This window comes from Opisthocomus hoazin, chromosome 7 (genome assembly GCF_030867145.1).
Source record: "Opisthocomus hoazin isolate bOpiHoa1 chromosome 7, bOpiHoa1.hap1, whole genome shotgun sequence".
NCBI classification, from domain to species: Eukaryota; Metazoa; Chordata; class Aves; order Opisthocomiformes; family Opisthocomidae; genus Opisthocomus; species Opisthocomus hoazin.
Genome location: NC_134420.1, coordinates 65611502 through 65623215, shown reverse-complemented (window position 1 = coordinate 65623215; position 11714 = coordinate 65611502).

The window sequence follows — 11714 nt, the reverse complement described above, 5'->3', positions numbered from 1 at the left end:
TCCATTCATTAGATGGTTCTTCTGTTTTAAAAATGCGAGGGTAAATGTAAGTCGCTGTTCTCAGTTGCTATTAGCAGTCCGTGCATGAAGGCCTGTATCTTCACTGCAGTCAGTGACAAAGCTGCCATTGACCTCAGCGTTGCAGGATCAAACCCTTAGTCATTAGCATGTTGTAAAAATGGCTGTTAGCCCAGCCAATTTTCATGGGCCTGCCTACAATTGTCAGTTGTTTAACCTAAAACTTAGCTTAGCAATCACAACTAAAATTACATGTCAGACTGTTGATGCATAAGAATACTTCATACTGAGTCATCCAGAGTCTTATGAGGCTCTTAGAGTTTTATAATTATTAACATTCAAGAAAGAGATTCTGTAATTTGATAAAGACTGGAATTTCTAGATGTGAAGTAGATTAGTTCTGATGAAAGGATAAGATTTATATTCTGTAAACTCCATTTTTTGTGTTACTAGTCTTTTTCTTCTTTAAATAGCTGGATCTAGTTGTCTTCTTTGTACAATCAAACACAACTTACTTTTTTGCTACATCCATTCATATAAATCTGTTTAATCTATTGTCTCTTTTAACAAGCCTGTTAGCTGGGACACAGCTGAGGAGATCATTTTTTTGCGTCAATTAAACAGTTAAATTAAAAGCGACAGGTCAGAATCAAATAGCCAAGATGTGGAGGTATTTGAAATCTGAACATTGCATAGTATTTTGTAAAATAGGTTTTCAGCATTACCAAGGATTCTGGAGAGTCCAGGATCTAAAGGATAATTCTGTTCTGGAGCTGGATTTTGCCGTGTATGCCTTCTTTAGTTGACAACATAACTGAAGTTTAAATTTAGTTTCATTACATAGGTTCTGATGTGGTATGGCTGTAAGAAGTAAATACATTGTTTCATGTTTGCTGGCATAATGGACATGGTAAATACAGACATGAGATCATAAGCTATATGTGATTTTTTTGTAGGAAAGGAAAACAAGTAGTAATTTGGATTTTTATCATTTTATGACAACGCTGGCCCCTCCACGATGGTGTTATGTTTCTTTGGGGATGGTGCAGAATGAAATATTAGCAAAGCAATAAGGGCCGCTGAGAAAAGAAACTGCTTCTGATGCAGTTCAAGCTCAGAGCTTCAGCAGGAGGAACCTATCAGGGAAGGAAAATCTCATATTGGAGATCGCATTAGCATAAGATCTTTTGTAGAACATTTAAGTGCAAGTAATGTGGTGCTGCGTAGTATCAAGGTATTACTCAAAACGTGGATGCTCCTTGGAGATAATCCGAGTCTCCACACTAAACGAAAAGGTAGCCTTCCTTCTCCAGAAATTTCAGTTAATCCAATGGATTAGGAGTCCAACTACTTTTTGAGAGATTTGGGAATGTGATTTCTTTTAAGGAATTGAAATATGTTTACTTTCTTGCTTGTTTTCATTCATCATAGTATATCATGCATGTATTTATTAAGATAAATCTATGTTTCCATTATATTTGTGTGGAAAGGCATACATTACGTTTTTACAAACACGCTTCATTTTTGCATTTTTTTACCTCTATGGGAATAATCAAAATAATTGGCTAGTACTTGACATTTATTGTGTCATATTCTAATTAGTCCCTTGTGCTGTTTTAGTCTGCTTCATGTTCAAAATAAATAATATAATCCCTTGTAAGAGAGAAGACAAGAAAGAAGAAAAAAGCTTGTCTTACAAAGACAAGAAAAATGATGAGGTGAAAAAGGGAGAGCATTGGTGATGTTAATTCACAGCAGCCTGCTGAAAACAGGATTGGAATCATTAGCTCACTCTACAGAGGTCACAAGATTGCCATTCTATGACATAAATTTCAATTAATATAGGCAGTGTCTCAACATGAAAGCAGCAGTTGACCTGAGCTGAACCCAAGTCAGATGAGAGGCTCATTACCAATAACAGTTAGCAAATAGGAATTTTCCTGCAAGTGCAAACTGAAAAGCGAAGTCACGTACCTTCAGAGCACCGAGCAAACACTTCATTCTGCTGCTGACTCTCTAGGGAGACATTGGGAATACTCAAAGATAGCGATTGTGGAATGCTTCATTCTCATCTCGCTGTGAAAGCAACCTATTGAGAAACCCGCAGTAAAACCAGCACCACCCTGATGCAATTTCTAACGCAGTCTAGAAAAATGAAGTTTAGGATCTTTTTTGAACACAAATCCTAAAAGCGGTGAAGTTGATCCAATGCATTTCAGGTTAAACTCAAGAAACTCACTGACTTCGGTGAGTCTGGGTTGGGTTTAAAGTTCTTATTTGCTTGGGGAAGCATTGGTACTGTCAAAATGACTTTCATCAGTTTAAGCTGGATTAGTGATACAGTAGTCATTTATCATAAAATCAGAGTTATTTTGGTTCGAAGGGACTTCTGGGGGTCATCTAGTTCAACCCCTGGCTCAAAGCAGGTCCAACAAGATGGGGTTGCTCAGTTCTTTGTCCAGTGGAGTTCTGAATATCTTTGAGGATGGAAATTCCACCTCTCTGGGCACCTGTTTCTGTGTTTCAAATCAGCATTTCCTGTGATGCAATTTGTGTCTGTTGTCTCTTGTCTTACTGGTACGTACCTCTGAAAAGAGTCTGCAGTTGAAGACAGCAATAAAATCTCCCCTTGTCCTGGTCCCAGCTGAACAAAGACAGTTCTCTAAGTCTCTCTTCATCTTGGTGGCCCTCCACTGCACTTTCTCCACTACATTGAAGAATTTACTTATCCAGGAAAGGTAACAAGCGGCTGCTGACATAGCTTTGATTTAAATACAATCTTACCTGTTGCTGTGTCATATAAAATGCTTTTTAACATCATTACAAAACTCAGCTATGCAAAAAAAAATGTTACTCTATTTTCTGGCTCTCCTGAACCTCTCTGGGTTGTCACCTGTGCTACCATACACAGAAAGCTGATGGATCCTCAACAAAGCACCCTGCTGCTTGCACTGAGGCTTGATGTCAATTAAAAGTTGACTTTGGAAAGTGGGACAGGCGAAATGCTCACCAAATCGCATACACCTCCTGGCTTTGTGTTCCTGTAGCACACCATCCTATACAACTTGGAGGAAGAACAGGGCCAGCTTCCTGACAGACCCACATCTGCCTGATCCTGGGCAGCGCAGGAAACTTTTGTAGATGTCGGTAGTAGTTAGAGCAGTCTTAGAGCCACTTTTTCTTGATTTTGATTACCAGAAAGGGACTGTTGGAGTACCAGGTGCACCAAACTTACCCTCTCCCAACACCAGCATGTCCTGTCCTCCAGCTGATTAAGAAAACGCTATGCTCCTGTTTACTTCTCTGACATCCAGGGATTTTTCCAGATCAAGAATTAGATCAGCTCTCTGTTTATGGTGTTGCTTGAAAGGAAGCTGATATGTAGCCACTGTGTGTCCTTACATCTTTACCTCCTTAAAATACGTGCTATCGATGCAGGACTGCTGCCAATCACTTTTGTTAACCGAGATACGCAGAAGAAAAACAGTCCCCAGCAGTGTATGCTTCTAGAACTCCTTGCATAATATCTTCATTAATGCCAATCACAGGGTTCTGCTAAGAGCCAGGTCAGACTGTGATCAGCTTTTTAGGCCATGTTCACTTTTGGACTTTTTGCCTGAGAAATTCCACAGGTTCACATGCTTGATTATGCAATTATTTTCTTGAATTCATTAAAAAAAAATCCCTCCATCCTCAGTTTACGGCCCCAAAGCTGATCTTCTTTATAATTTATATTCTGATAGTAAAAGGTTTAGAAACAGAAATCTGAATTTTTCTCTTAAAAACATTGCTTGGTAATGAAAATTCTCTGATATTTTGTGTTTTGCTGTGGGAAGACCAGCAGAGGGTGCCTGAGAGAGAGAGAGAGGGCAGAGCACAAACCCCATGCCGGATTTGTGCTGGAATTGTTAACAATAGGAGTGTCAAAAAAAGAAGTAAACTTTAATTTAGTTCTCTATTAAAACCAGGGAGGAACACATTAATGAAAATGATGGGAAATTAACTGCCTTAGGAAAACTGTACTATTAAGAGACTGTCAAAAAAATAATACTAATAATTAAGGAAAAAAAATAATTTGGGGATTAGGAAAGGAATTTTAGTTACCCGATTCTGTCATTGGCTAACAGCTGCTAAAGGACTGGTTCCCTGAAAAGTATCGTTTCATGGGTTTTCGGAGACTTTGCCTCCGTAAGCTACTCCATAAGCTACCTCTGTGTAAGGAGATAGAGGGAGAGAAAATCTTCCAGTGCAGGATTCAGAGCAGCTTCCTAATTTATGTTCCCTGGGCACCCCCATGATGGAGTTCGTTTCTGCTGACTATAGCGGGTGCTCAGGGAGATGAAGCTCTGCAGAAGAAACCTTTTGGAAACCACCTTCTTTTCCTCCTCCTGTCCCTCACTACTAAGTGAGTATTGAATGTTGCAAGAGATGAAGTTCTCACTAGTTCCCTGCATGAGTTGTCTTTTCAGTACTGGTACAATGAGAGAGCCCACATAGAAAGAAACCTTTCTAGATTCATCACAACAGATTTAAATTGAATAAATATTGTTTGATGTATCTATGTGTGCATTTGGAAAATTCCAAACATGGAAAAGGGGGCACAAATCTTTCTGTTGACTATGGTGACCTTGTAATCGAGCCCAGGATGACAGACGCAGAACAGGGATCTAAATCAGAATGTAAATATCAATGACAATGTCTTCCTCTTCTTCACCATCATGAGAAGTTTGTTCTATACCAAAAAAGCGAGAAAACTTTTTTTAAAGAAAAACATGAAATGCTTGCTTTCCCTCACTTATCCAGATACGATATATCCGTATGACATGGTATGTTCAGGTATGTTCTAGCCTTTACCTATAGCTATTCCTCTGAGGAGAAGTCCTTCATATATTTGTACCTTGACTTCTAATAATTCATTTGAATAATCAGGAAGAATTACATAGTGCTAATGTCACACAAGCAAAATGGCATTCTCATCGTTTTGTTCAATTCACCTGAACATGTTCTGTATTTCTGTTATTTATATAAACACAGGTGATTTAGTCATACCCCTTAATGGAAACTAAAGAAAGTATGTTATGAAAAGGAAATGGATGATACAACTTAAGGACTCTGTGTTCCATCACTGTCCCATCATCCTAAATAAATCTTCATATAAATGGCCCACCTCCTTTAGAAAAAGCTGGGGTTTTTCTGGATTTCTCTTTTTATTATTTCCCCACGTAAAAGTCCTTTTAACATCAATAAACAGGAAGCGGAGTCAAAATAGGGTGGTCCAGAGGAATGAGCAGAACTTAGGCAGGTGGTCCTGAATAAAGTTCACCTTTATGTGAAGGACGCATCTGGAACACTTAAAGTCACACTTGAATATCCAGTTAGGTCAGTGAGGGAGACTTGAGGTGCGGGAGCTCTTTGTCTGGAGGCAAATGTTGTCCTTTACAAAGTAACATGCCTCTTTTAAATAGATACAGTTAATGCAGGTGTCAGTAAAAGCGTGCCGAGTGCTTTGCAAAGAAAAGCAAAGCCGAGCAGTTTATAATCTAGTTGAAAAGTCACGGATGTGAAATTTGGCAGAAGGGGAGGGCCCGGTGTAGCTGCCGGTGGCTGGGATCCCTGCAGAGTTTTATGTCTTCAAACACAAGTGTCACGGTGGGTACAGTGTAGAAAATGTCTCTCGCTTCTTACATTGAGGAAATCCTTCCCAGGGGACACCGCAAAATGTCACAGACCAACAACCACGAGTCTTCTACTTCTGTGTCTGAAGATGCTTCCTGTATTTGTCCTATCTGTCTGAATAAGAATTCTCTTGCCACTGTTATTTTCATATTACTATTTTGCATTTTTCTGTGATGCTCTGTTGTTGTCGGTTGTTTTTCTGTATATTTTTTTCTGAGGGAGGAAACAGTTGTAGGGAAGAGAGAGGAGGAAAGAATGATTTAATGACAGTTACACCACTTTAACTTAGAGTTTGCTTAACTAAACAGTTGGAAAGACTTGTGTAACTATCTGTGGTATCTCTTTGCTAGTCAGTAAAACAATCTGTGGTCTTTCTAGTCCTGAGACCAACTGGCCTGACCTGGCTTGTGTCTGTAGTTGATGCCCCTCAGACATATCCCGCATTCCTTGGGAGAGTGTGCGTGGGCAAAGTCATACCATGAACCACGATAACAGTTTGAAAGTGTGGAAGATCAGGTGCCAGCGTATGAGTCCATGCCTTTGCCCTGTTTGACTTAGTGGTACAGATGTAGTGTACTCTGGCAAAAATGTGATTCCTCTGGTTTACCTTCTATTGCTTGGCAACAGGTTGTACTAAACTGCAGTGCAGTGGCCAGGAAGGCAGTACAAACAGTTTTATTTACTGTTTTAAAAATGGATAGAAGACACAGTAGTTCACCTTGCCCTAAGTAGAACTAGAGTCCCAAGCTTTAAACTGATGGGAGCTCACGCACAAAACCTTGACTAAACAGACTGAAATGAAATGGATGCAAGCAGTAAGTAAAATTAAGGAGAGATTTGAAGGAAGAAAAGATGGAAGTTATTTCCTTAACTCTTAAGTGGCAAGAAGGGAGGCAGAAGGGGACAGAAACCATGAAGACTGAACAGCATGCTAAAAGCTGAAATGAGATTAGAGCAGCTAGAAATGCAGAGGCGAATGCAGAGGCTTAAGTGCACTCGGAGACTTGAACACAAGAAGGTGGTTGTGCTGCAGAAAGAAGACAGCTTGTGCTCATTGTGAGCAATAGGAAAAATTTCATTGACTTGGTGACACCAGAATTGTACCTCAAATCAGCATTGGATCAAAGTGATTCCCGCATTTAAAAGGCTCGAATGGATGTTCCTTACCTAGGATAATTTTTTAATTTTTATGTTATTACAAAAGAGAGAACATTTTCTTAAATAATCTGTGGTTAAACCAGATATAAAATAAAAACTATAGAAATAACATATGTATCTACTCTCTGATCAGATTTATGTAAGAAGTATTTTTGGCACTCTGTTACATTTATGTGGGGCTCTTTTTGCCTGGATGTGTGTGTGTTTGTCTCCTCTTCTAGCAACACTAAACCATATGGCATAGGTAACATTCTGAAGAGATAGCATGGAGTCAAAACTGTCCTTACTTCACTTGTGTGCATTTTCTGAGGGATTCTCCTTAAAATTTTGTTTTCCTAAGCAAAGCAAAGAGAGAAAAGAGCTTTTCTCCTTAGATGCTGTTCTGTTTTGCTCACAGTGGAAGAGGAAATACAGGAAAAGGGAATATAGTGCTGCTCTAATTGTTATTCATTTTAATGTCATTGTACCTGCATAAATAATTTAGTGAAGTAAGAACATTTTTCAAATCTGTGTTTTACACAGACACTGAAGTCATCTCAGATAATTGCATTGGAGCTTTATTTACTCTAACATGGATCCAAGAAATTGCATCACAGTACTGTGGAAACTACTCACACCCATGCTCTCACAGTATAATTACCAGGGTTGGCATCAAGTCGTCTGAGGCCCCCTTGTGAACATTCAAAGAGGAAGCACTTCACCCATAAATCTGTCAAAAGTTACTCATTTTATAGAATCACATAATCAGAATGGTTTGGGTTAGGAGGAACCTTATAGATCATCCCATTCCAACCCCCCTGCCATGGGCAGGGACCCCTTCCACCAGAGCAGGGTGCTCAAAGCCCCGTCCAGCCTGGCCTTGAACACTGCCAGGGAGGGGGCAGCCACAGCTTCTCTGGGCAACCTGTTCCAGTGCCTCACCACCCTCAGAGTAAAGAATTTGTCCCTTATATCTAATCTAAATCTCCCCTCTTTCAGTTTAAAACTGTTGCCGCTCATCCTGTCACTACGGGCCCTGGTAAAAAGCCTGTCACCATCTTTCCTATGGGCCCCCTTTATGTACTGGCAGGCTGCTCTGAGGTCTGCCCAGAGCCTTCTCTTCCCCAGGCTGAACAGCCCCAGCTCTCCCAGCCTTTCCTCACAGCAGAGGTGCTCCAGCCCTCGTACCATTGCTGTGGCCTCCTCTGGCCCCGCTCCAACAGCTCCAGGTCTGTCCTGTGCTGAGGGCTCCAGAGCTGGACGCAGGACTCCCGGGGGGTCTCGTCAGAGCGGAGCAGAGGGGCAGAATCCCCCCCCTCGCCCTGTGCCCACACTGCTGGGGATTCAGTCCAGGGCACAGTTGGCTTTCTGGGCTGCGAGCGCACATTGCTGGGTCATGCTGAGCTTCTCGTCAACCAGCACCCCCAAGTCCTTCTTCTCAGGGCTGCTCCAAATCCATTCATCCTCCATTTCTATTGTGCCGCTGCACTTTTGCACAACGTCTTCTCAAATACTGCACAATTGCAGAATAAAAATTAATATATAGAAACATTCTAATCAAACATTTGTTTCTGCTTTATTGCTTTGGAGACAGAAGGCAGCTTATCTTGCTTTGATTTTCATTAAGTGTGTCAGTATAATTTGTGTAACTCTTAAGAATAAGGCAGATGATCATGTTATGTGCTGAGCTTAATTGATCTGTTAGCGGCTGCCACAGTCAGCACGAGGAACCTCAGCAAGGTTCATAGCAAGGTGTGGAGCAAGACCGTGGCCTCCCACATTGGTAACTATTTCTCGTGTTTTTTCAGAGCCTGTACTTCAGCTTTACATTGGCTCTTGCACTTCACAACCGCAGTTAAGTGCTTCGTATAGATATCAGGGTATGTTTACTGAACTCCAGCCTGCTGTCTGCATCAGTCAGAGCACAAAGTGCAACAGAACCGTCAGTCATTCTGTTGATGTTCAGGTTGACTTTGGCTAACTTTTAAAAACTGTTAGAGGTAATGGCCTCTTCAGAAAGTGAAGATCAGCTGCTCAGGTGGAAACTAAGTTCAGGCATTAGAAGGAGAAATATTTTTGGTTTTCCTTGGGAATTCAGACATTGGTCAAATCCAAGGGCTTCGTTATGATGTGATCCTTTAAGAGATGTTTCACTTTGATTTGGTGCTTTGTCAAACAGCTCTTCTCTAAGTAGTTGCTGGCTCTGGAGCAACAAAAACAGTGTATGCTCCTGTCAACACTCAAAGTTGTACTTCCAGAGCACTGCTGGCCATCAAGGTGAGACTGGAAGTGGCAGCCCTGGACTCCCATCAGTCTTTTGCCAATTGCTTTGGGGTTGAGAAGAAATCTTACAGTTGGGCATGATCTGGACGGATTACAACAGCCAGATGTAAAAGCTGCAGCCTGTGGTAGCTTTGCTGCTTTTTACCTGGTGGGGATCTCAAAAGAAATCCTTTTAATAGACTCAGATGTGTATAAATAAGATAATTCTTCAAGTATCTTTATCATTAAGAGAATACTGATGAGATGAGCGTATTTACTTTTTATAAGTTGGAAAACAGCAATAATGGACATGGTCTGGTAAAGAAACTTTGCAGTGCTCCCCTTCCATTGCTCAGTCTGACACGGAGCATGCCTTCATGCATGGAGCAGCCTTCATGCCTGTCGTCGTAATCTTAGGGGTAGGCAGTAAAATCCCCGGTGACGGCGGCTGTGCAGGTGTACAAACACAAGAACTGCATAACTGAACTTTTTTTTTTTAAAGGAGAAATCTATTTTACTCAGTTTTGTTGTAAAAGAAGGGCTGAAGCACAGAGTTACAGGACAAATTCTCACCACTTGCCAACCACAGGATGTTGGGACCTCGTGAACTTCTCCTGCACATCCTTTCTGCGCCCAGTCTGAGCTGCTGTATACCCGTGTCTTTCGGGACAGCCGGGAAAAACCCAACTGGGAATATACTGGGCAGGTGCGGTGTACGTCCTCTGCCAACTTCATACTGCCTGTGGTGGTGAGTTGTGGTGCAAAGCTTCACGACTGTGCATGCACCATCTGCACTTAGCACAAGGAGGATCTAAGACCCGGAAAATTTTATACCAGAGCTTATAAAGATCTGGCAAGGATAGACAGCTGAATTTTGCAATGAGAAAATTTGTTCATCATGCCCTAAATTTTCCACTGGAAAGTAAGGAGAATACTTTAAATTGCTTGCTATTTATTTATATTATTATGTTTTGTGTGACATTAAGGTTCCATTACGCTATGCATTGCGCTAACACAAAATAGTTCTCAACCCAGTAAAACAGGAGCAAGCAGGGAGTTACAAAAAACGTCTGCAACCATGATGTGTAACAGTGAACAGTCACAGTTCCTGTGATAGTCTTCCTTCATAACCTCCAAAAGCCTGGCTCTATTCTGAAACGCAACAACCAACCCAGACTCTTTTCAGTGGTGCCCAGCAACAGGACAAGGGGCAACGGGCACAAACTGAGGCACAGGAAGTTCCGTCTGAACATGAGGAAGAACTTCTTCCCTCTGAGGGTGACAGAGCCCTGGAACAGGCTGCCCAGGGAGGTTGTGGAGTCTCCTTCTCTGGAGATATTGAAGACCCGCCTGGACAAGGTCCTGTGCAGCCTGCTGTAGGTGACCCTGCTTCGGCAGGAGGGTTGGACTAGATGACCCACAGAGGTCCCTTCCAACCCCTACCATTCTGTGATTCTGCGATTCTGTGAACCATTTAATTAATGATTGGTTTGGACATGGTTGAAGATTGGTGCTATTTACAGAAACAAAGCACGTTGGTGGTGTATTTTTATTTTTCTGTCACCTTTCCCTTGTCATATAGATTACGTTCTGACTAATTTGGTGATAAATCAGTCAGTACCTAAAGGTTTAAAGGTAGCCCATGGCTGTGTTTTGCCTTGGGAAGCTGTAAAACAAATTTTATGGCAATTCAGGAGTTGATTCACGAATCCTTCAGTCATCGGCGGAGCTGGGACAGAGCAGGCAGCTGTGTGCGGTAAACACGGCCATCCCGTGCTACATCTTCTGACGAATCCGGGGCCTTAGCCCGTGAGATTTTAGGAACAGGCTGTGTGTCCCTTTCCGAACAACTGTGTGGCCTGGCCGACAGGAGCTCTGCATGCATTCATGTCAAGTGTCTGGCAAGGAGGCAGGAATTACTGCGGGTTCCTCTTCCACGTCTGTGCCTCTTGCTGTGAAAGGCTTTGAAACATCAAGGTAGCAAGAACAGAGGTCTGCGCTTCTGCACATCAGCGCGAGCAGGTCTGTGGTGCAGAGCTGTAGATGACAGCGATGCGAAAATGCCGGAGTTCCTGGGATTTTAGTACTTGTGGGTATCCAGCACCAGAGATTCCGGAGCCCGGGGTTTCTGAAACGTCGGCCAGAGCGGGTGTACGTGAGAACGGGGTTCGCCTTGGCAGCTGGTGCCACGGGAGGCATGGCCGAGGACGGCATTACTGCAGAAACACGGGTGGGGAAGGCCTCCGCGCCGCGAAACCGGCCACTGCCTCCTGCAACGTGGACACAGCACGGTCTGGGCCGGGGCCGCCGGGGAGCCGCGGGGGAGTGGGATCGCCCCTGTCCCCACGGGACAGCCGTGGGGCTCTCCTCGGGAGGACCGGCACCGGTTTTTTGATCTCTAAAAAAACCCCCAGTTTTTCACCTCTGAACACCGAAGCCAAACCGCCCCGGCCACCCGCCCAACGCTGCTGAGAGCAGGAAAAGGGCGGGCAGCCCTCCTCTCCCCCGTGGGTCCACAGCGCGGGGGGGGGGGGGGGGGGGGGGAATAAATGCGGGCCCGGCTCCCCGAAACCGGCCCTCACCCGCAGTCACCGCACGGCCTCTCCCCTACAAACCCGGCC